The 20,650-nt window shown below is 38.7% G+C and overlaps 1 pseudogene; it reads right to left on the bottom strand.

The window, feature by feature from the left end:
• Positions 1–4,311: 4,311 nt before the first annotated feature.
• LOC101116690 (olfactory receptor 8A1-like) lies at positions 4,312–16,593 on the bottom strand (annotated as a pseudogene).
• Positions 16,594–20,650: the final 4,057 nt, after the last annotated feature.

Below are 20,650 nucleotides of genomic sequence, written 5' to 3'. Positions count from 1 at the left end.
TCTCCTTGGGGGACCTGTGTGATGTGAGAGAAGAATTGCATGAATGGCTGCTTCTTGCACTGCTTGGTGAAGCTAGTTTTGAGAATCTGGGCCAGCTGTGAGATCCTGATGTCTTTCCTAATGAATATTCCCTCATCTTGATGTTTGTTTTGCGAGGAAGACAAGACCCTGAGTATTTCAAAGATGAGCCAAAAAGGGGGCGAGATTTGGAGCTGCTGCCACTTTCATGGTCTGAAGTAGCCTAAGTGGGTCTTAAAGTGCAGTTCCTGGACCAGCATCATTGGCATTACATGAAGATATTAGAGATGCAGATTCTCAGGCCTCATCCCAGACCTACCAAGTCAGGAACTCTAGGATGGGGCCCAGTGATCTGCGTATAACACTGTCTCCAGATGAGGCTGAAGAAGGTTCACGTTTGAGAATCTCAATCCTGTAGGTAATAAGCAGTAGAGTTAATATCAGAGATATATTTTGTTTCAGAAATGAAATTCTTCTATCATTTATGCAAGTCCTAAATATTGGCTGAATGTGAACATCCAGTAACCTATCTCAGATTGATGAAGTGTCAGGGGGATATGGTAGTTACAATATGGTAGCGTTATTGAGTTTCAAGTCAATTTCTGTGTCTGAAAGATGAAGAGTGATAATAATTTCTAAGGTAGTTGTAGAAACAATATGGGATAATGCAGCTAGAATCTTTTTTCCAAGATGTCATATCTTATACAAATGTGAGTTGTCAGTAGATGTCAGGAATGTTTTCCTTGTGTTTCACTTGGATCAGCCCCTAAGGCAATGGTACTCAACATCGGCTGTATATTATAATCACTTGCAACACGTAAAAAGTGTTGATATCTATGTTCCACTGAGAGAGATTCTAGAAGGACATGACCCCACATTTGATATCAGTCACTCCAATTCCTACCTCCTGTTTTACCAGACCATTAGAGGCTCAGGATTGCTGCCCACGAGAACACAGCACACAAAGAAAAACCACCCGGAGATGAAGGTAAACACAGGGTTGGAAACAGACACAGACTGCGCATCCGACACAAGAGGTGATGAAAGAAATATTTTTCTCATAGAATTGTTTAAATTGTGATTAAATACCTCTACCAATGTACAGCTGTACACAGTCTCCTGGAAGCATTTGGAAATGCCTCGATGTTGACAGTTAGGAAATCAATATCAGTAGATGAGAGGACCATATAGACTTACATCTAATCCTAAATTTACTCAAAGGGGCCCACACCATCATGAAAACAAGGGCCATGAGGTAGGGAGATGTGTGGGTGTATTTATATGTATATGAGCAGAACTCCTCCTGGGAGGCAGTCACTTCAGAGACCGGGGCCCTCCGCAAAGGACAATTAGAGTTTTGATTTACATTTGGTCTGTGAATTATGTTCTTGGGTCCCAAGTGTGTTAATTTTCCTTTTATTGGGGAAGTCAACTTGCTGTTGGAGAAACTACAGTCTAATGCCTCCTTTCAAGTAATTTACCATCAATGAGTCCATCACCATCCACATTATCCTCATTACAAGCAGCACCACCAGCCCCACAACCCCCGCGGTTATTGTTATCAACACCATAGTCAGTCACTGTCATTATTGTTGTTACTCATCATTAGTTATTCGCGATCAAGCATAATCAACTATTATTAAAAGGCTTATTTGAAAGCATTAAAAAAGAGTTGATTATTTTAATAAAAGTGTGTAATTTCACTAAAGGAACGTTAATTCATAAGGAGTGCTATATGTCACCTTGATGTTGGACGTCTAGATTGACTGTGTAGAATGGCAGGAGGTTGAGGGCATAAGAAGGTAGATTTATAAGAATTCTTCACTTGTATATTCTCATTTGTAAGGAAAATATGCTGAGAAGAATGTGCCCTTTTCAAGACTACATTCAGTAATATATTATCTGTGAAAATGCTGCTAGTGAAGATTTTTAAATTAAACTTTTTCTTTCGAGTTAATTGTAGATTCACATAGGGATGCAAGAAATAATAGAGAGAGGTCCTGTGTACCGTTGAGCAGTTTTCCCCAACGGGAACAATTTGAAAAGCTATAATACAATATCACACCCAGGATGTCATTGGAATATGCCAAGCATGAATATTGATGTGGGTAGCCATTCCCTTCTTCAGGGGATCTTCCAAACCCAGGGATCGAGCCCTCATCTTCCCCATTGCAGGAAGATTCTTTTCCCTCTGAGCCACTGGGGAAGCCCCACATATCGATTGATCTTCTTCAGATTTCCCCATTTTTATTTATACTCATTTGTCTGTATGTAAATTAACCTCAAAGCAATTTTATCACATGCACAGATTGTGTATCCATCACCACAGTTCATATAGAAACATCTACCTCACCTTCATTTTCTAATTTTCAAAATAATAATTTAGTTTCTGTCTTTTTTTTAAAGCAAGTCCCTGATAGGTTTATTTATTTATTTAAATATAAATTTATGTATTTTAATTGGAGGATAATTACTTTACAATATTGTATTGGTTTTGCCATACATCAACATGAGTCTGCCACAGGTATACATGTGTTTCCCATCCTGAACTCCCTCCCTCCTCCCTCCCTGTACCATCATTTCTACCAAAGAAAGCTAGTTATTTTTCTTTAGTATCTTTAACCATGTTTCATATGTGTTTCAGTCCATTGCAATAACATTTTCTTGCCTGGAGAATTTCATGGGTAGAGAAGCCTGTCTACACTACATGGGTTGCAAAGAGCCAGACCCCACTGGGTGACAAACACTTTCTCTAGGTACCCACTAGAGATGTTAACACTTGAAAATGTGACAATATCATTTTGTTGAGAATGGAGAGCAAGCAAACTTCTTATACAGTGCTAATGGAAAGTAAAATTAAACAACCTCTTTGTAGGATTGTTTGGTAGTTTCTTTTAAACTTGCCTATGGCCAAAGAATTCTTAGATATTTATCTAAGGTAAATGAAAACATAGGTTCACGAAGAGTTCTGTACATGAATGCTTATATATCCTTTATACACAGTTATTCAAACTGGAAACAACCAAGTGTCCTTCAACAGGCGGGAAACAATTTGTGGATCTATACAAGCAATGGATTGTTACTAATGAACAAGAAATATATGACTGATACACACAATAATATGAAAGACCTAGAAAGTGTTGTGCTGGGCAAAATGTATCAGACACCATAGGGTCTATATTATGTACACTGATCAGGGAAAACTATAGAAAATAAGACAGTGGCTGCTTGAATTTAGGGATAGAGGGGAGATTCCACACTTTGGACTTGTGACTTAGCGCCATTTCTTTTATTTGTAAAAGGCATTTATATATGATCTCACTTTCTGTGATTATTGATTGATTTTGAGTGTTAAGATGCACTCCTTTCTTTTTTTTTTTTAAAGAGACCCATTTTATTGTAGTATAATTGAAATAATGTGTACAATATTATTAGTCTGAGACAAGCATACACCAGTGAGGGCTTCCCGGGTGAAGGACCTGCCTGCCAATGCAGGAGATGTAAGACATGGTGTCTAACTGTTGCAAATTGTAATTGCAAGAAGGCATTTAGAAGAGTTGTGTGGCTCAGAGTAGGTGCCCCAAACATGTTAGTGGCTAGCATTATCATTACTGTGACTAAGAAATTCATATAAAGGGATCAGGTAGAAGTTCTTGGGCAGGAATAAGTAGGGAGGAGTGGAAAAGAGGAGAGGAGGAAGTCTAGGTGAGAAAGACTCTGGACATCACTTCTTGGTCACTCTCAGATCTACCTGTCTCTGCCTTGTGTACTTCCAAGTGGAAAAAACTAGGAAGTGGGTTGAGAAATATTTTCTACGTAGAAGAAGATTAAACAGTGAATGACTCTCAAACTCAGCTAAAGTTTAATTTATTGAAAGGTAGTTGATTTACAATATTATATTTGTTTCAGATGGACAACATTTTTATAGGTGACTCCATTTAAAGTAACTATATAATACTGGCCATGCTTATTTATTTTATGTATAGTAGCTGTATGCTTAATCCCCTAACTCTCTTCTCCCCCACCACCCCAGGTAATCACTCTTTTTTCTCTATCCGTGAGTCTGTGAAACTTGAAAAAAAGTTATATTAAATTACAATTTAGCTAGTAGAGTTTACCAAAGGACTCAGGATAGAGAAAAGGCTTCTGAAATAAGGATAATAAACATAATATCAGCTGGTTTTAAATAGAGGTGAGAGAAGAGAGAGGGCAAGAAGGAGGAGGGAAGGAGGCAGGAGAAGTCACCCAGCTGTGCAGAGAAGGGACTGTTTCCTTTCCCCAGTGGGCAAGGATTCAGAGGGCTTCCCTCTGGGATTCATAACAACTTATTCTTAAATTTGAGCAAGAACAATGACATGTGCCTGAAAATAATTTTCCCCTCAGAGTTTTCTGGATGGCCACATTTACCTCCTTATTGCTCAAGCTGTAGATCAGGGGGTTCAGTATGGGGAACACTGTGGTGTAAAACATGGAGGCCATGTTCTCCTGGCCCAGGGAACTGGCTGTGGAGGGTTTTAAGTACATGAAGGCAATAATACCATGGAAAATCCCCGTGGCTGCAAAGTGGGAGCTGCAGGTGCTGAAGGCTTTGGACCTTCCCTCTGTGGTGCTGATGTGGAGGATACTGGACAGGATGAAGGCATAGAAAACTAGGACTGTTAGGTTTAGGATTTTATTTTATCACGATTGTGCCCCTCCTACCATTTCTTTGCAGCTTCTCCTTTGTCTCTGGATGAGGGGTATCTGTTTTTGGAGAGTTCCAGCGTCTTCCTGCCGATGGTTGTTGAATGACTTATTTTATCCCATCAGTTCAATTCAGTTCAGTTCAGTCGCTCAGTCGTGTCTGACTCTTTGAGACCCCATGAATTGCAGCCAAAGGTGGAGAAGCTCTATACTGTCAGCAAAAACAAGACCAGGAGCTGACTGTGGCTCAGATCATGAACTCCTTATTGCCAAATTCAGACTTAAATTGCAGAACATAAGGAAAACCACTAGACCATTCTGGTATGACCTAAATCAAATCCCTTATGATTTTATCCCATTGTTTATCTAATATCATAAAATAGAAAACATGAGCCTATACTTTATATTAGTCACTGCAATTATTACTCCAGTTCTAGCAGACCAACAGAGGCTTTGGATTGCTGCCCATAAGAACATAGGACACAAGAAAAAACCCTTAGAGATGAAAGTAAACATGATTGCAAATAGCTTGTATTAGAAACAAGAGTTTATGAAAGAGATGTTTTTCTCACACAGTTGCTTTAAATTGTAATCAAATACCTGTGCTGATGAAAAATGGAACACACTCTACTGGAAATTTTAGGATATGCTTCGGTTTCAACAGTCCCAAAATAAATCATAGGAAATGAGAAGCTCACACAGGCTTATGTAATGAAATATGGTCACTGAGATGGGGAGACTTGGAGACCTGTTGAAATATGTGGGTATGTGGATAAAGTTTCTCCTGGGATAGAGTCATTTCAGAGGCTGGAGACTTTAGAAAAGGAGCAATTAGGACCCTGGATTTTGTGTTTTTGTGTCCCAAGTGTGTTAGTTTTCCTTTTAGTGGGGAAGTCAACTTGCTGCTTGAAAAACTATAATCTAATGCATCCTTTCAAATATTTTACACCCAACAAATCCATCATCATCATCATTAACATAATTAACATCATCATCATTAACATCAACATCACCACTTCCACCAGCATCGCCACAAACACCCACAACCAATCTGGTCATTACCATCGACATCATCACCAGTCACTACCATTATTACAGTTTTTACTCATCATTAGTTATTCACTATTAGGCACATACGCTAGACTTAAGTGTTTAAAGTGTCTTTAAAACAAATGCAAATATTGTAATAAAAAACTGTATAATTTCAGTAAAGAAATGCCAGTTTATAAGGAATGCTAAAATTTTCACTTTGCTCCTGCACCTTTAGATGAGTAATGTTAGAACTGCAGGAGGTTGAGGGGCATAAGAAGGTAGGCTTTTAAGAACTCTGCATGAGTGTTTTGTCATTCATAAGGGAAATATGTTTAAAAGAAAATGTACTTTTCAAGAATACATTAATCTATCATCTATGAAAGTGTTGCTAATTCAGATTATAAATTAAGCTTTTGAGATAACTGTACAATATACTCACATGGAGGTACAAGAAATAATATATAGACAGATGCTATGTATCCTTTAAATAGCTAGCCCAGTGTTAACATTTTGAACAATTATAGTACAATATTGTACAATATTACATGTGGAATATTGCATGTTGCAATAGATAGTCCACTGAACTCTGATTTCCCCCGGTTCATTTGTAAATGTACTTCAAAGTAATTTTATCACATGCACGGATTGAGTATCAACCACCACAGTTCATATAAGAACACTTGAATCACCTTCATTCTCATTTTCTAAATAATTGTTTGCTGTCTTACACTCCAAGGATGATCAGTTCTTTTTTTTTATATTTGTGTTTATATATATGGAGATTATATCTTTATAATCTCATTAATTTGGTCATATTTTATGCATTTCAGTCCATTGCATTTATTCTCATTTTATTGCTCACAATTTTCTCTCTTTGTCCTGAGGAATTCTCTTCAGCTAGCTTCTTGAGTCTTTTTGGACACAGGACTATTAGTCTCTAGTCTCTTATTATATTAACTTTTATCTGATATGACAAGATGTTCTGAGCTCCTCTTGTCAATTCCGTTCTTCAGACCAGAAATCAACCATGTCTTTAAGAGAGTCGTTTTCTTTTAGTGATGAAATGGTGTTTCAAGGTCAAAGTGGATTCCTACAGGGGCTCGTTTCTTCTGGGCTAGTCACTTTTTCTAGTTCTTTAAGAAAGAACTGGATGTTTGGGGCTGGTGCACTGGGACGACCCAGAGGGATGGTACAGGGAGGGAGAAGGGAGGGGGGGTCAGGATGGGGAACATCTGTATACCTGTGGTGAATTCATGTTGATGTATGGCAAAACCAATACAATATTGTAAAGTAATTAACCTCCAATTAAAATAAATATATTTATATTAAAAAAGAAAGAACTAAAAAACATCTATACTCCATGGTTCTCAACTTTATGAGGATATGTCTTGATATTCATTCTTCAATTTTTTTTAGGTAGGTACGATTTTTTTCAGTATGTCTTTTTCAAATATCTGATTCACAATAAGCAAATTTCCTTGCATTATTGTTTTCATTGTTTTCTCCTGTGCTTTGGTTTTCTCCTTTGTGGCTCCTACTCACAATAGATTAGATGTTCACTGCTGTTGGAAAATTACTAAACCATCTCTTAGTAAAGTCTTTTGGCAGTTTCTTACGAACTTGTGTATGGTCAAACAATTCCACTGCTAGATATGCATCCAAGCTAAATGAAAATATATGATCATAAAGAGTGGAAATAACCAACTTTCCAGCAAGAGGTGAGGAAACAAATTTGTGGATATATTCAGGCAATGGATGACTAGTAACCAACAAAAGTGTAGCTTTGACTCACACAAAACTATGGATATGAAAAATGGCTCTTCTCCAGAGATCCTGTGCACTAAACCCTCATCAGCCCAGGTCAGGTGTACCTGCCTGTCCCAGGGGCACAGGACAGGGAAGGTCAGGACACAGTGGAGCTCGGGTTAATATTGGCAGGAACATGTCTCTCTGCTCCTCTTCCCCACAAAGAGTGGTAGAGCAATGAGTCTCATCCTTGCTCTGAACTTTAGGATCTCATAGAAGTAGGACATGCTGGTGGACACTTCCAGGTCACGTCCACTCTTCATCTTCTAGAAGGTACTCAGCCTGTGGGAGAGCAGGCTCTTCAAAGAGCTCCCAAACTGGGTTGCTCTGGACTAAAGACATGCTTTGTAATTGTGTCTGTTTCCTTGTGACCCCACAGACTGTTGTCTGCCAGGCTCCCCCATCCCTGGGATTCTTCAGACAGGAATACTGGAGTCAGTGGCCATTTCCTTATCCAGGGGATCTTCCCAACCCAGGGATCAAACCCAAGTCTCCTGTATTGGCAGATGGATTCTTTACCACTGAGCTGTCTGGGAATCCATTTCCCCTTAATACACCAACCAAAAGAGACTGGAAGGAAAAAAAAAAGTTTAAATACATAAGTATTTTGTAGAGGAAAGAGGGAAGAGCCATTTCCACTTCACCAGGAAGATGATTCGGGGGCCTGTGACTCCTCACAGGGAGTGAGAACGGTGCTCCCCAGTGTGGAGTGTCCTTCTCTGCAGGAAAATTAGGTAGAGTGGGTAGTTGGGAATGGCTCTTTCCATATGTATTCTACCGGTGGTTCTACTCAGGTAAAAAGCTGAAAATTACATATCCCAGTGTTCCCTCTAGCTAGAGCCATGGGTATGAATTAGTTCCCACTAATTTTTAAATGTATTTTTTGATGAGATTTGAAAGGTGGGAATGAGGTGGTTCTCACTTTTTAGTGTACATTGGAATCACCAGGATATCTATTACAACAGATTACTGGGCTCCACTCATTAACTTTGTAGATGTGAAGTAGGGATCCCAAATTTGCATCTCTAACAATGTTCCAGGTGATGTTTGATCCCAAGGTTCAGCTGTTTACTGATTTTTGAGTGGCTTTTATGAGAGGCTTTATTTGTGGTGGCACTGGTCACAGTAGCAGCTGGGAGTCACATCAATTCTGAAGTCACTTTCCTGGCATCCTCACACTTTCTTTAGTCATTAAATCAACTCTAACAAAATCATTCACTGTATTTATTCCCTTTTGCTGCAGAAAAGTAGAGTTTTATGTGTTTCTCATTATAAATCACTGATTGATAAAACAGAATACCAAAAAATAGGTATACATGAGAAGATGTTATACATCCATTGCTCTGTGTCAGGCTGCTGAGTCTGAAACACGTATCCTTGATACTGTGACAAAGAAAGGGGCGTAGGGAAAATTTTGTCTTATTGCCACTGGATTTACTGAGCAACGTTGGCAGTAGGTCTCTGTGTCAATTAAGCAGAAAGCGATTTGGCAACAATTTATGATCTGGATGAGCAATCATCCTGGTTTTTCTAGGTCTGAGTGATCTCCCCAGGTGGGGCTTCCAGTGTGAAGCATGGTGAAGCGCCAGGAAACCTGGTGAGCTGGCCACTCTGTTTCCTTATTTGTTCTGAAGAAGTTGCCTATCAACGTGGGGAGACTAGGGCAGATGATAAATGGTGGGGATCTGAGGAACTGATTTTAGGAGGCATTTGAAATTGGAAGAGCACAATTCAGGCAGGTGTGATTGACTGTTCAAAGGAGGTGCCAGGTTAAAACAAAGGGGACATTTGAGAGACAAGAGAGTGGGCTCCAAAGTCACTGAGACTTGGGCTTGATTCCCAGTGTCTTTGTTCACCAGATGTGTGACCTTCAGCAAGTTACTAAACTACGTTTCCATAGTGAAATGGGGAGAACAGTAGTACCTAACTGTTGTGAGGTGTAACTGAAATAATGCATATAAAGTGTTAGAAGAGTTTCAGGGCTCAGGTAAAGGTTGAAAAAGATGTTAGTGGCTGACATCATTATTATTGTTACTCAGTTACATGAAGGGATCAAGTAGGAGTCCTTATATAGAGATTAGAGAGGAGTGGAGGACAGAAGAGGAAGATGTCTAGATGAGGAAGGTTCTGGACATCACTTGCCGGAGACTTTCATTCCACCTGTCTCTGCCTTGTGTTCCCCCAAGTGCAGAAAGTAGATTGTAAATTAAGTAATATTTTCTACATAGAAATTAATAAAAAGGTGAATTTCAAACTCACTGTTGAAAGTTTAATGTTTTATTGAGGTGTAATTGATATACAATATTATATTAGTTTTGGATATACATACTTATTCGATATTTTTTGTAGTATACTCCACTTACAGTAAAAGAAGTAACTCATTGGAAAAGACCCTGATGCTGGGAAAGATTGAAGACAGGAGGTGAAGGGGATGACAGAGGATAAGATGGTTGGATGGCCTCACCAAGTCAACAGACTTGAGTTTGACCAAGCTCCAGGAGTTGGTGATAGACAAGGAAGCCTGGCATGCTGCAGTCCTTGGGGTTGCAGAGAGTTGGACGTGACTGAGCAACTGAACTAAACTTACAGTTATGGATACATAAGAGTTGTCTATTTGATCCCTGCATCAGGAAGATCCTCTGGAGGAGGAAATCGCAACCACTCTAGTATTCTTATTTATTTATTTAATTGATGGATAATTGCTTTAAACAATTTTGTTGTTTTCTGTCAAACCTCAACATGAATCATCCATAGTTATACATATAACCCCTCCGTTTTGAACCTTCTTCCCATCTCCCTCCCCATCCCACCTCTTTAGGTTTCTACAGAGCCCCTGTTTGAGTATCCTGAGACATACAGCAAATTCCCATTGGCCATCTATTTACATATGGTAATGTAACTTTCCATGTTACTCTTTCCATGCATCTCACCCTCTCCTCCCCTCTCCACATGTCCATGAGTCTATTCTCCATGTCTTTTTCTCCCTGCTGCCCTAGTTCTTCAGTACCATTCTTCTAGATTCCATATATATGTGTTAGAATACAATATTTATCTTTCTCTTCCTGACTCACTTCACTCTGTATAATAGGTTCTAGGTTCATCCATCTCATCAAATGCATTCCTTTTTATGGCTGAGTATTATTCCACTGTGTGTATGTACAACAACTTCTTTATCCTTTCATCTGTCAATGGACATCTAGGTTGCTTCCATGTTCTAGCTATTATAAATTGTGCTGCAATGAACAATGGAATACATGTATCTGCTTCAAGTTTGGTTTCCTCAGAGTAGCTGCTTAGGAGTGGGATTGTTGGGTCATGTAGTGGTTTTATTCATAGTTTTTAAAGGAATCGCATTACCATCTTCCATAGTGGCTGTATCAATTTACATTCCCTCCAACAGTTCAAGAGAATTGCTTTTTCTCCCCACCCTCTCTGGCATTTATTGTTCATGGACTTTTTGATGATGGCCATTCTGACTGGTGTGAGGTGATATCTCATTCAGTTTTAAATTGCATTTCTCTAAATTGCCAACATCTGCTGGATCATTAAAAAAGCAAGGGAGTTCCAGAAAAGACATCTATTTCTGCTTTATTGACTATGCCAAAGCCTTTGACTGTGTGGATCACAATAAACTGTGGAAAATTCTGAAAGAGGTGGGCATACCAGACCACCTGACCTGCCTTTTGAGAAATCTGTATGCAGGTCAGGAAGGAACAGTTAGAACTGGACATGGAACAACAGACTGGTTCCAAATATGAAGAGAGTATGTCAAGGCTGTATATTGTCATCCTGCTTATTTAACTTATATGCAGAGTACATCATGAGAAATGCTGGGCTGGAAGAAGCACAAGCTGGAATCAAGATTCCAAGGAGAAATATAAATCACCCCAGATATGCAGATGATACCATCCTTGAGGCAGAAAGTGAAGAAGAACTAAAGAGCCTCTTGATGAAAGTGAAAGAGGAGAGTGAAAAAGTTGGCTTAAAGCTCAACATTCAGAAAACTAAGATTATGGCATCTGGTCCCATCACTTCATGGGAAATAGATGGGGAAACAGTGGAAACAGTGTCAGACTTTATTTTTCTGGGCTCCAAAATCACTGCAGATGGTGACTGCAATCATGAAATTAAAAGATGCTTACTCCATGAAACTAAAAGAAGGAAACTTATGACCAACTTGGACAGCATATTAAAAAGCAGAGACATTACTTTGTCAACAAAGGTCCATCTAGTTAGGGCTATGATTTTTCCAGTAGTCATGTATGGATGTGAGAGTTGGACTATAAAGAAATCTGAGTGCAGAAGAATTGATGCTTTTGAACTGTGGTGTTGGTGAAGACTTTTGAGAGTCCCTTGGACTGCAAGGAGATCCAACCAATCCATCCTAAAGGAGATCAGTCCTGGGTGTTCATTGGAAGGACTGATGCTGAAGCTGAAATTCCAATACTTTGACCACCTGATGCAAAGAGCTGACTCACTGGAAAAGACCCAGATGCTGGGAAAGATTGAGGGCAGGAAGAGAAGGGGGTGACAGAGGATGAGATGGTTGGATGGCATAACTGACTCAATGGGCATGGGTTTGTGTGGACTCCGGGAGTTGGTGATGGATAGGGAGGCCTGGCTGCAGTTCATGGGGTCACAAAGAGTCAGACACGACTGAGCGACTGAACTGAACTGAATAATGAGTGATGTTGAGCATCTTTTCATGTGTTTGGTAGCCATCTGTATGTCTTCTTTGGAGAAATGTCTGTTTAGGTCTTTTCCCCACATTTTGATTGGGTTTTTTTGTCTTTCTGTTATTGAGCTGTATGAGCTGCTTGCATATTTTGGAAATTAATCCTTTGTCAGTTGTTTCACTTGCTATTATTTTCTCCCATTCTGAGGACTGTTGCCAGGGTCCAGCCACCACAGGATCCAGGGGAACCTGAAGGAGAAACTGTGTTGGCAAATGATTTAGAGAGAGATAAGGAAAGAATGTTGTAGATAAGAAAATAGAAGAGAGAAAGAGGCTGATATTAACGCAGAGAGCCTTTATGCTCCAAGGGATCAGCCTGAAAGAGTAAGAGAGAAAGAAAGAAAGAGAGAAAGGAAGAACAACACGGGGAGACCAAGCTTCTTCAGTGAGCGAGGCCCTTCACTTTATTTTCAGAGAGGGCTTTTATACCCTGAGTTGTACATACAGCAAGGTGAAAAATGCAGAGTCAACTCAACATTCCATCAGTATTAACTTTTATCGATATCAGGTTCCTTCCTGTGAGAGTCTTATTTTTTGTACATTATCTTCTGACCTGGAGGCCTGTTGATAATTTTATGACCTCTTTTTGATAAAGGTTGGTCAGACAGAACAATAATTTTCCCTTAAAGTGTTTTTTCTTAAATTCTTAGCCTGCATCACACTTAAAGTACAGAGTACTTTTTTTTTTTACATTTTTATGGAGCAAAGATTCAGTGGGTTACAGCAAAGAAAGAACTTATTAACTCAAAATCTAATGTTGTTAATGCTAAAGCTGCTGCTGTACATCCTGACTATATGCACTCCCAGGAACACAATGGATAAAGGATGTGAGAACTTGGTAGCAAGCATTGGCTCAAAAATGTTGCAAGAGTCTGGATAAACCTGCCAAGTAAGCTAGAATGCTAACAGGGGGTTTGAAACACTCCTTTCATGCCCAGGAGATTTATCAACTAGAGCCCTAAGTTGATTTTTTTCCAGAGAAAGGTGGTTGGGGATAGCCCCCTGTTAATGCCAGAAGAGTTGGTGAAAGGCATGAAATAGTAAGACAGACAGATTCTGGTTTCGGGGTAGATGCTCGAGCAGGTCCAGAGGGTCCGTCGAGTCCTGAGGCCTTGCTTATCCGGACTCTTCTGCATGACCTTGTCATGGGTGGGATGGCCCAGGGAGTCCCTCCAGTCCTGCATGACCTTGTCATGGGTGGGATCTCCCATGCTGGCTCCTGGGAGACTGTCTTTTCAGCTTTCTTAGTTTCCTTTGCTGTGTAAAAGCTTTTAAGTTTAAAAGGTTCCACTTGTTTACTTTTGTTTTCAATTTTGTTACTCTGGGAGATGGATCATAGAGGATCTTGCTTTGATTTATGTCATCAAGTTTCTGCCCATTTTCCTCCAAGAGTTTTATACCTTCTGGTCTTACAGTTAGGTCTTTAATCCATTTTGAGTTTATTTTGTGTATGATGTTAGGAAGGGTTCTAATTTCATTCTTTTACACGTAGCTCTCCAGTTTTCCCAGCACCACTTATTAAAGAGGCTGTATCTGCCCCATGGTATATTCTTGCCTCCTTTGTCAAAAATAAGGTACCATAGGTGTGTGCATGGGTTTATTTCTGGGCTTTCTATCTTGTTCCATTGATCTATATTTCTGTTTTTGTGCCAGTACCATACTGGCACAAAAATGGCTACTGATGACTGTAGCTTCGTAGTATAATCTGAAGTCAGGAAGGCTGATTCCTCTAGCTCCATTCTTCTTTCTCAAGACTGGTTTGGCTATTTGGGGCCTTTTGTGTTTCCATATGGATTGTGAAATTTTTTGTTCTAGTTCTGTGAAAAATGCCATTTGTAATTTGATAGGGATCACATTGAATCTCTAGATTGTGTTTGGTCATATAGTCATTTTCACAATATTGATTCTTCCTACCCAGGAACATGGAATAGCTCTCCATCTGTTTATATCATCTTTGATTTCTTTCATTAGTGTCTTATAATTTTCTCTGTACAGTTCTTCTGTCTTCTTGGGTAAGTATATTCCTAGATACTTAATTATTTTTGTTGCAATGATGAATGGGATTGATTCCTTAATTTCTTTTTCTGATTTTTCATTGTTAGTATATAGAAATGCAAGTGATTTCTGTGCATTGATTTTGTATCCTGCAGCTTTGCTAAATTCACTGGTTAGCTCTAGTAATTTTCTGATACTATCTTTAGGGTTTTCTATGTGCATTATCATGTCATCTGCAAACAGTGAGAGTTTTACTTTTTCTTTTCTGATCTGGATTCCTTTCTTTTTCTTCTCTGATTTCTGTAGCTAAAACTTCCAGAACTATGTTGAATAATAGTGGCAGAAATGGACATCTTTGTCTTGTTCCTGATCTTACAGGGAATGCTTTAAGTTTTTCACCATTGAGACTAATGTTTTCTGTAGGCTTATCATATATGGCCTATCCTATGTTGAGGTAGGTTCCTTCTATGCCCATTTTTGAAGAGTTTTAATCATAAATGGGTGCTGAATTCTGTCAAAGGTTTTTTCTTCATCTGTTGAGATCATCATATTGTTTTTATCTTTCAATTTGTTAATATGATGTATCACATTGATTGATTTGTGTATATTGAAGAATGCTTGCATCCCTGGGGTAAACCAAACTTGATCATAGTGTATGAGCTTTTTGATGTGTTACTGAATTGTTTGCTAAAATTGTGTTGAGGATTTTTGTATCTATGTTCATCAGTGATATCGGCTGTAGTTTTCTTTTTGTGTGTGTGTTGTCTTTGTCTGGTTTTGGTATCAGGGTGATGGTGGCCTCGTAGAATGAGTTTGGAAGTGTTCATTCCTCCACAATTTTTTGAAAGAGTTTTAGAAGGATAGGCATTAGCTCTTTTCTAAATGTTTGATAGAATTCTCCTGTGAAGCCATCTGGTCCTGGGCTTTTGTTTTTAGGGAGAGTTTTGATCACAGCTTCAATTTCAGTGCTTGTAATTGGGTTTTTCATAATTTTTATTTCTTCCTGGTTTAGTCCTGGAAGATTGAACTTTTCCAAGAATCTGTCCATTTCTTCCAGGTTATCCATTTTATTGTCATATAGTTGTTCATAATAGACTCTTCTTGTCCCTTCTTTCCTCTCCTCACTGGTAAACACTAGTTTCTCTATGTGTGAGTCTGTGAATGTTCAAAATTAATGCTAAATTTCAATTAAGAAGATGGAGTTTGCCTATGGGAGTCAGGATGTAGAAAATGCTTTCCAAATGAGAGAAAAGATGAAGAAATCAGAGGAAAGGGTGGACAGAAAGAAGGCAGGAAGGAGCAAGAAGCAGTCTCTCAGCCATGCAGAGAAGGAGCATTCATAGGGTTCCTCTCTGGGATTCATAACAACTTACTTTTAAAACTAAGAAAGAATAGTAACATTTTCCTTAAAACATTTTTCCTCTCAGAGATTTCTGCATGGCAGCCTTTACATCCTTATTGCTCAAACTGTAGATCAACAGGTTCAGCATGTGGATCATGCAGTGTAAAACATAGAGTTCACATTCTCCTGGGCCAGGGAACTGGCTGTTGCGGGTTTCAAGTACATGAAGGTGGTCATTCCATAGAACAGCCCCATGGCAGCAAAGTGGGAGCTGCAGGTGCTGAAGGCTTTAGGCCTTTCTTCTGTGATGCTGATGTGGAGGATACTGGACAGGATGAAAGTACAGGCAACAAGGATTGTTAAGGTGGTGACTATGATGTCAAATCCAGCCAAAAAGAGTACTATCATACCAATAGGATAGGTGCTAGAGCAGGAGAGCTTCATGTGGCAAGTATGTCACAGTAATAATGACTGATGAATATCTCACAATAGGACAGTTTCAACATGATGCTAGTCTCTATATGGTTGAGTCAATGAGTGACATGACATAGACCCCAGCCAATAGCAGGAAGCAGGCTCAATGAGACATGATGTTGTAAAGAAAAGTGCTTCAGATGGCAACATAGGCCGTCTCTGTGAGCATGTAACACTCAGCAACGACAAACACCAGGAAGAAGTAGAGCTGGGGCATGGACCCTACATAGGAGATGGTGTTCTTCTCTGACACAAAGCTCACCAGCATCTTAGGGGTGATGACAGAGGAGTAGCAGAGATCCACAAAGGACAGGTTGCTGAGGAAATGGTACATGGGGGTGTGAAGCTGAGTGTTCAGACAAATCAGGGTTATCATGCCCAGGTTCCCTACCATGGTGACCAAGTAGATCCCAAGGAAGAGGAAGAAGAGGGGGAGCTGGAGCTCTGGTCGATTTGTTAAACCTCCAAGAATGAACTCTGTCACTATAGAGTGATTTTCTGCAGCCATCCTCATCTGGTTGGGGAACCTGTGGGGACGAGAGAGAATTGCACGAAAGGCTGCATCTTGCACTGCTTGGTGAAGCTAGTTTGACTTTGTGAGGCCAGCTGAATGATTCTGGGGTCCTTCTTGATGAACGACTCCTCATCCTGTTGTTTATTTTGGGAAGAATATCAGACCCTGTGTATATTGAGGATCATGGAGATGTGAGGAAAAGGCAGGCAAGATATAAAACGCTTATCTCTTTCTTGTTTTTCAAATATCTTATAGCAGTAGATCTTAATGTCTAGTCCATGGATCAGCATCATTGGCATCACCTGAAGATATTAGAGATGCAAATTGTCAGGTCTCACCCCAGAGCTACCAAATCATAAACTTTGGGATGGGGCCCAGTGGTCTGTGTATCATTATATCTCCAGGTGAGGCTTATGCAGGAGCAAGTCTGAGAGTCTCAATCCTGTAAGTAATAAGCAGTAGAATTAATATTGAAGATATGTTTTCTTTCAGAAATGAAATCTATCACTTCTGCAAGTCCTAAATATTGACTTAATGTGAACATATGGTAATCTGTCTCAAACTGATGCAGTGTCAGGGGGATATGGTAGTTACAACAATATCATTGAGTTACAAGTCAATTACTATATTGAAAGTTGAGAAAATGAATGATATCAGTCCCTAAGGTGGTTGTAAATGTAATATGGGACAATGCGTAATTATTAGTTTTCAAGAAGTCAGTTCCTATAAAAATGTGAAATGGCACTACATTTAGTCACTCAGTTGCGTCTAACTCTTTGGGACTCCATGGACTGTAGGCTCCCAGGATTCTCTGTCCATGAATTCTCCAGGTTAAAATACTGGAATGGGTGGCCATTCCCTACTCTAGGGTTTTTTTTTTCTGACCCAGGGATGAAATCCAAGTCTCCTGCATTGCAGGCAGATTTTTTACTCTTTGAGCCACCAGAGAAACCCCTAGGTGTCTGGAATTTGTTCTTTTGTTCTTATTTTTTTATTGGACTTCAGGCCCTAAGACAATAGTTCTCAATATTTCTTGTATATTATAATCTCCTGGAGCATTTAAAAATTATTGGTGGCTATGTTCCTCCCATAGAGGTTCTGATTAATTCATCTGTGGTGAAGTCTGCACCGTAGCACCTTGAATAGTCCAGAGTAAATGCTCAATAGCTGCTTTAACTATTATTATTGTTAGGTCTATTTTCAGATCATAATATGAAACAATGGCCCAATTATCTCCCTAATGACAAAGTACCTAAATTACAGATACGTCATAAGAAGCATGAATCATCATTGCTAAATATGATACCTATAGATATCACTTTTCTGATATGTATTTCTTAAGCAAAACCCTTAAATTTGCCTGCTTTCACTGTGTATTTATACAGTTACTAACTTTCATAAAAAGCTTTCCAAAGGTCATTCTCATTAAAAACTCTCATAACTTTTGGTATGTGGAGACAGGAGTCTAAGAGTAGAATTTTCATTACCATGTTCCTAAGGAGAAAACTGTAGTGCCAGACAGGAAGTGACTTTCCTGAAGCTTCATAAGTATCAAGGACTTGGAACTGAAACAGCTTCCTTCTGATCATGAGCTCTTCCCTTGGCCTAAGTGTGTAGCCTTACAAATCAGCGCACTTAAAGCTCTAAGCAATGCTGTGATTGACTGTGCTTTATCCTTGATATCTTAGATTGTGCATACCATATCACAAAGAGGGATGTTGCATTATTTTCCTATTCTCTAGGAAACAGAAGCTCTAAAAGTTAAATAATTTACCTGAAGTCATAAAACTAGTAAGACTTTGACCTGGGTCTAAAACCCAGAATATATGACCACCTGTCTATTTTGTTTTCAGTAAATTATTTCGCTTTGCTCTAGGTTGACTTGTGTGTAGCAATTTGTTGTTATTTAGTAAACTTAACATATTGAAGTTTGGACATAAATGATAGATTTTATTGCCAATTTCAGATTTATTTAAAAAAAATTATCAAGCCAGTATATGTGCCTTGTAGAAAATCAGAAATACAAATAAGCAAAAATGCAATACTATTTTCTCACTCCTTGGAGACTAACAGCAGCCATGACTATCATCTTAGATATTTTCAAAGCATGTGTGTACTTAGATGTGTATAAGCATGCATATATTTAAAAATATTTTATAACATGCTTTTTAATTAGCACTTCAAAATACATTCTTTTTTTTGTTTTTATTTTATTTTATTTTATTTATTTTTATTTTTTTTTACCATGATAGTATACATGTTAGAATTCCCATTCTCCCAAATCATCCCACCCTCTCCCTCTCCTCTGAGTCCAAAAGTCCGTTATACACATCTGTGTCTTTTTCCTGTCTTGCACATCCATCTCATCAGAACTGATTCAAATGAATTCTTTTTACGGCTGAGTAATACTCCATTGTGTATATGTACCACAGCTTTCTTATCCATTCATCTGCTGATGGACATCTAGGTTGTTTCCATGTCCTGGCTATTATAAACAGTGCTGCGATGAACATTGGAGTACATGTTCTTTCAAAATGCCCCAGAAGTATTGCGTCATAAGGTAGTTCTATTTGCAATTTTTAAGGAACCTACACCCTCTCCAGCATTTATTGCTTGTAGATTTTGGATCACAGCCATTCTGACTGGTGTGAAGTGGTATCTCATTGTGGTTTTGATTTACAGAGTGATGTTGAGCATCTTTTCATGTGTTTGTTAGCCATCCGTATGCCTTCTTTGGAGAAATGTCTATTTAGTTCTTTGGCCCATTTTTGATTGGGTTGTTTATTTTTCTGGAATTGAGCTGCATAAGTTGCTTGTATATTTTTGAGATTAGTTGTTTGTCAGTTGCTTCATTTTGCTATTATTTTCTCCCATTCAGAAGGAAAATTTCAGAGTTTTATAGTTTCTGATCTTACATTTAGATCTTTAACCCATTTTGAGTTTATTTTGTGTACGGTGTTAGAAAGTGATCTAGCTATATATGTTTTTCTAGGTGGAGGAGTCTTTAAATCCTTAGGATGTGGTGTAATGACAAGAAAATACATTGCATTGTAAACTTCATATGTTAAATTATCAGTGGTTCAATTATTAACTTCATAATAACCATTATTAGAGGTAGTTAAGGTTTTTGGAATACTGTTTTCATTTATTACAAAGGAGAAAAAGTTCCTCGTGGTAGCAACAATAGATTAAAAATATCTTATATATCCCCTTCTACTCAATTTCCACCTCTGTAAACAATAAGAAACATAGAAAATCCACCTAGAATATACTATTACTAGAAATCAAAGTGCCTCACAGGGTAACACAGAGTGAATGTGACTTACTTAGTGAAGTGCTGATGGGAAAATCCTAGACAGCACTGATTAATTATTTTCTCCCATAATCATCTAACAATATAAAACTGGATGATATATATATGATCCCATACTTGATATCAGTCACTACAGTTATTACCTCCTGTTCTACCAGACCATCAGAGGCTCAGAATTGCTGTCCATAAAGAACACAGCACATGAAGAAAAACCACTTAGAAGTGAAGGTAAACGTATGGCTGAAAATAGCCTGCATTTAGAAGCAGGAGTTCATGAAAGAAATATATTTCTCATACAATTGCTTTAAGTCATAATTAGGTACCTGTGCTGAATAAAAACAGATCAGAGTCCCCTGGAAATTATAGAGGATGCTTTGGTTTCAATAGTCAGTAAATAATTATCAACATATGAGAGGACCATATAGATTTATATCTACTCCTAAGTTTATTCAAAGGGACCAGCACTGACATGAATAATAGGTCTCTGGGATTGGGAGGGGTCTGTTTATGTATATATGGGCAGAACTTCTGGGATGCAGTCACTTCAGAGACTGGAGACCTTAGAAAAGGAGCTCTTAGAGTGTTGGTTTACACTTTTGCTGGGAATCATAGATTTTTTTGCCTCCCAAGTGTGTTAATTTCCTTTATTGGGAAAGTCATCTTGCAGCTTTGGAAACTTAGTGTCTAATGCATCCTTTCAAATATTTTACTACCAATATTTCCACCACCATCCTCATC

This window comes from Ovis aries, chromosome 21, assembly GCF_016772045.2.
Source record: "Ovis aries strain OAR_USU_Benz2616 breed Rambouillet chromosome 21, ARS-UI_Ramb_v3.0, whole genome shotgun sequence".
NCBI lineage: Eukaryota > Metazoa > Chordata > Mammalia > Artiodactyla > Bovidae > Ovis > Ovis aries.
Note: the sequence above shows the minus strand (reverse complement) of the source record. Positions and strands in the feature narration are given on the sequence as shown.